Raw genomic sequence first — 5,663 nt, 5'->3', positions numbered from 1 at the left:
ATCATACTATAGAGACATATGCATGCCCATGTTTATTGCAATACTACTTGGAATAGCTAAGACACAGAAACAGCGAAGGTAGCCATAAAATAAATTTATAATAGATAAATTGCTAATGAAAAGGGAGAATATACTGTGCTTCTCCCAAAACAAGATCTTACTGGAAAATAAACCTCAGGTGTATTCAATAGCTGATTGTTACGATGGTGGTAGCCAGTGTCATGCAGAAGACTATATGTCCCTATTCTCTTGCTCATTGGTTACTCTGTGATGACAAGGAAGGTAAGCATAGGCTGATTGAGATTGACATGTTTGATTTCTAGTTAGGTCTTGTTGTTGGAGAAACATGTATACACAATGGAATATTATTGAGCTATTAAGAATGAATGAATTCCTATCATTTGTGGCAAAATGGTAGTCCTAGAGGATATTTGGTTAAGTGAAGTAAAGCAGGTATTGAAAGCAGATATTTTGTGTTCGCCCTTATATAAACTTAAAAAGTTGATCTGAAGGTAGAATAGGTAATGTAGGGTGTGTGTGTGTGTGTGTGTGTGTGTGTGTGTGTGTGTGTGTGTGTGTCTGAGTTTACCCAATAGCTCAAGTAGATAAGTGAATGGAGAGAATAAGTCTTCTTTCTATATCACTCACGTTTGATTCTCTATCTTGAGTCCAGGTGAGCCTAATTTAGCTAATAAAAGAGGTATCATCAATTAAACATATGAAAGAAGAGTTCATCTGAACTAAAAATGAAAGACCTTAGAATATATGAACAAGATACAAAAAAAGTAAAATAATTTAAAGATAGGCAATTCAAGCAAGGAAGCTGTGAAACATGAACTCTAATACATTGTAGATGGGAGTAATGGTCTAAATTTCTATAAGACAATTTGGTAACGTGCACCAAGAGCCTTCATAATTACCTTATCTTTTCTGAGCTGTCACTTTCTAAGAATCACTCATGAGTAATAACGAGAAAGGCATGCAAAACTTTCTGTACATAAATATTCAGCATAGGGTAGGCTAACGTGACAAAAATTGGAAAGAATAAAAACATTCAATGACATAGGAAGAGTTAAGCAAATTGCAGTCTACATGTGAAGGAAAGACTACACTGAAAATGATGGGTCTCAGGAGTCCTTGTTACTGCTAACAAATGTTGAGAATAAAAAATATGTCATCAGTTTGAGCATAAAGATAGTGACAGATAAGCAGTTCCTGATTTTAGCAGCGCTTTTTGTTGAGTGAGGAATAGTGTCTATTCTTTTCTCCTGTTATATTTTTACTAAGTTTTCTGAAGCAAACATATGTTTTGTAAAATGGTAAAGAGTTACTTTAAAATAAAGACTAGTACTTACTGGAGAGCTTAGAGTTGTAATCATAATGTTTCTTTCATAAATGATCTTTCCAGTATCGTCTACTAAAGAGTGTCCTTTAGTCAAGGATCAAACGGCTTAGGCCAAAAAATAAGGCATTTCAAGCAGAGAATAAATGGTAGAAGCAGTGAGCATGGAGTGTCATGATGATCTGACTTTGGGCACTGCAGAGAGTCATGGGGGATGGGTAGGAATAGACAGGCACAGAGGGGAGGGCCCTGAGGTCTGCTGTGGCGCTGGAACCCGAGTGAAGCTGCTGCTCATGAGGGGCCGGGGGGGTTGTATGAAGAAGAGTGTTGAGTAAATTTTCTATTTAAAATTAAGTGAATTAAAGTGACTGATCCTAAAGGCAGGAGGGCAGAATAAAAGCCATGGTAGCAGGCTGTAAAAAGTTGACGCATTTACCCAAATAGTTCAAGTAGATAAGTGAATGGAGAGAATAAGTCTTCTTTCTACATCACTAATGTTTGATCCTCTACCTTGAGTCCAGTTGAGTCTAATTTAGCTGATAAAAGGGGCATAATCAATAATCATATGAAAGAAAAGTTCATCTGAACTAAGAATGAAAGACCTTAGAATGCATAAACAAGATACAAAAAAATAACATAATGTAAAAGATATGCAATTTAGGTAAGGAAACTGTGGAACATGAGCTCTAATCCATGGTAGGTGGGAGTAATGGTCTAAATTTCTATAAAGCAATTTGGTAATGTGCACCAAGAGTGAATAAAGATTGTAGCCGCTTAGCAATAGTGAAAAGATAACATAGGAGTTGTAATCATAATGTTTCTTTCACAAACAGGGCTCTGGCTTCAAAGTGTGTAAGGAGCTTGGAAGTAATCTCTCATGTTTGTATAACAAGAAAATAAACCTAAACAACAGAGGGTTAACAATATTTCTTAGATCTATCACAGAACTGAGATCTTGGGCATATGAAGCAAGGTCGCTAATGAAAGCAAAGATTGCAGAGGGAAGGATCAGGGTGAACATGTGTGATAAAGTTAAGCAGGGAGAATTTAAGAAACAATTTCTTGGGGGAATAGACAAAGAAACGTATTAGAAAATTTACAGCTGCTGGAGAGTATTATGCGCCCATTTGAGATTCTGTCTTGGAATGTACAGAGGCAAATCCTCTCAGTTGTGGATTTGCTCCAGTCTCGCTAGGCTTGCTGGATATGGGTCAGAAGCAAGTGGGTACTGAGTTTAAAGGAAGAGTTCAGCTTTGCAGCACCAGGAAAGGGAGGAATATACGCGCTAAGTTTATAATCATGGTTCTTGGAATCAACACAAGGACAGGAAATATTGTGGTTTAGATCTAAAATGTCCTCCCAAAAACTCATGTGTGTGGAAGTTGATGGTATGTGGGAAAGGAACTGACAGGCTGCTAGATCTAAGCCACCAAGATGTTGAACCTGCTGTCTATGTGGATACTGAGGCTGTTAAGAATGATAACAAGGGGCCCAGCCAGATAGCTCAGAGGACTAAAGCGCCTGCTTCTGGCAGAGTGCAGGGGCTGGGCTTCAATTCCCGGTGTGCCTGCCAGCCCCTCCCCAGGGTGCGCTGAGATGGTGATTGAGACTGGGCATAGTAGCGCATGTCCGGAATTCCAGCACTTGAGAGGCTGAAAACAGGAGAATCACTATGGGTCTGATCTACGCAGTGAAACCCTGTACACCCTGTCCTAAATTCATAAAAAGAAATGATAACAAGAGTGTTTTCTAAAGTTGTCGTCATCATCATCATCATCATCATCATCATCATCATCATTATTATTATTCTGTATTTAGGACAGGGTCTACTGGGTCTACAGGGTCTCTCTATGTAGATAGGACTCGTAGTGATTCTCCTGTTTTTAGCCTCCAAAGCATGGGATTACAGGCACAAGCCACCACACCTAGTCCCAATCACCATCTCAGTGTGCTCTGGAGGCGGGGCTGGCACAGCACGTCAGGGATTGAACCAGGGCCTCTGCACTCTGCCAAAGCAGGCTCTTTAGTCCTCTGAGCTATTAGATAAGCCCAATAGCAAGTATTAAAGGAGCAAGAACTCAGTTGACAAAGCCATCCGTAAATGGGATAGAATAGGAGGGACAGTGTCTAATGACAGCAAAGAACATTGACAAGAGGTCGAGTCAGATGATGTGAATCTCAGGTGATAACCCTGCGCGTTAGAAATATCAGCTGATGTGAAGCCACTGTCACAGAGATCAAAGGCTCAGCTGGCAACTATCCTTGCATTTTTGTTTGAATGTTGTTGCATGATACAGATAGGGTGACACATACACAGTTAAAAAAAAAAAAATCAAAACAATCCAAAACGTCCTTTTTTCCTTTCTGAAGATCAATTATCATTATTTATGTTACAATATTATTAACATCTTCCCACTGACAATGGCAAACATTTGGAGAACAAAGAATTCAACATATTCTAGAACTCTTAGAAATAATAACTGAAAAACATTGTAATAGCGCAACTGGGGCTGACGACATAGCTCAGATGTCTAAGCACCTGTTCCGGCAAGCACAGGCACCAGGGTTCCATTCCCGGTTCTGCTTGCTGCGCTGACCCCACCCCCAGGGCATGCTGACCCGCGAAAGAGTCCGGGTGTGGTGGCTAACGCCTGTAATCTCAGCCCTGGGGAGGCTGAAAACAGGAGGATCACTACGAGGCTGAACTGTGTACTGAGACCCTGTACCAAATACATAAAAAATGAAAAAAAAAAAAAATAGCTCAATTGTGTCTTTGACAGTTGTGAGCCACATTTTTTTTTTTTTTTTTTTTTTTTTTTTAGTGGAACTGGGGATTGAACCCAGGTCCTTGTGCTTGCCAAAGAAGCGCTTATTCTACTGAGCCATCTCTCCAGCCCATTTTTGACAGTTGAAAAAGCAATTTCTTTCCAGGCAGATTATATATAACAGATTTGCCTATAAAATATTTTAAAATAGTTTTTAAAAATCCTAAGTAATTTGTAGAAAAATTGCAATTTGACAAAATTGCAACAAAGGCAAAAATAAAATTTAGGTAAAATGAAAGCTCCCTGTGAAATTATTACAAATCACTTTTACAATGCAGCTGACCCAGTAGGTCTAAAATTATTTGTTGTTTCTTTGTGACATGTCATAGTGAAGGTGACTTCAGTGTAGTACCTGATTATAGAAAGGGAAATATATCGAAAATAAATGCAAAATAAAAGTACATTTTCGAACAAGTTCTACAGTTAACTGGGCTGGAGGAAAGCAAGCATATAATGTAGAATTGTTTTCTTGTTTTTCTTTACTTTTTATTATAATTTTCTTTTATTTTGAAGAGTAAAAACAAGAGCAGGAAAAAAAGACAGAGACAGGGTAACATATAACAATACATATGCTACAGATTTTCAAAATAAGAATGGCTGCAATGTAGCACCCATTGTTAATTGTATATCATCTTATTTTTTAAAAATGTGTGTCAGTTCTAATGTCTTATCTAATATTTTTGTCTTTAAATAAAAATAAAGGTAGTTAAAATTAAAAAAAAAGAATGGCTGATTAACAATATTGATATGTTACTTATTTTTATCATCAAATCTGTTGTTCAAATTAACAGGTATATTTACAAAAGATGGGACATGATTGAATATTATAACATGCTTTCAAGAAAACTCAAATTTTTGTTCTTGTCTCTCATTTTTTTATTACTTTTTAAAAAATTATTTAAAGAGAGTATAGTAATACTATGACATTAGAAATGGTACACATTTAGAAGACCAAGATGATAGGTATTTCAAGCATGGTTTTAGTATTACTCATTGGAAGCGGCAATCTTGAAGATATAGGATAGGCAAACATTTCATGAACAAAAATCAAACTGCATAGGAAATACTTGAAAGAACTAACAACTGGGACCTCCTCTTATTGAGAAGTTTCTGCACATCAAAAGAAATTACCAATAGAATGAAAAGACAACCCACAAAAATGTAGAGTTTAAATGCAGGAATATATAACATATAATCCAGGAACATAAGTGTTATAAAAATCTTTCTGTGTCATCTATACAATACAAATGTGCTTTCCATCATATGTTTAAATTCTAGCCATACCTAAAGCCTACGTAAGCCCTACCACCTTCATAAAATCTTGTAGGGTTTCCCCAATCCTCACAACGTTCTTCTTTTCTGAAATCATATCGCATTTTCATCTAATGAAATATTACTGTGGAATTATTTATTACGTGCCAAGTACTATTCTAAGAGGTAAGGAAAGAATAAGACTAATTAGAGAAGAAACAATAAAAATTCTAATTCTTATTTGC

At 36.9% G+C, this 5,663-nt stretch overlaps 1 pseudogene; it reads left to right on the top strand.

Moving 5' to 3' along the window:
• Positions 1 to 203: 203 nt before the first annotated feature.
• Positions 204 to 5,663, top strand: part of LOC101586099 — a 30,932-nt pseudogene continuing 25,472 nt past the window's right edge.

The sequence above is a fragment of the Octodon degus genome, unplaced genomic scaffold, assembly GCF_000260255.1.
Source record: "Octodon degus isolate 3935 unplaced genomic scaffold, OctDeg1.0 scaffold00038, whole genome shotgun sequence".
Taxonomy (NCBI): domain Eukaryota; kingdom Metazoa; phylum Chordata; class Mammalia; order Rodentia; family Octodontidae; genus Octodon; species Octodon degus.
This window is presented reverse-complemented; position numbering and strand designations above follow the sequence as displayed.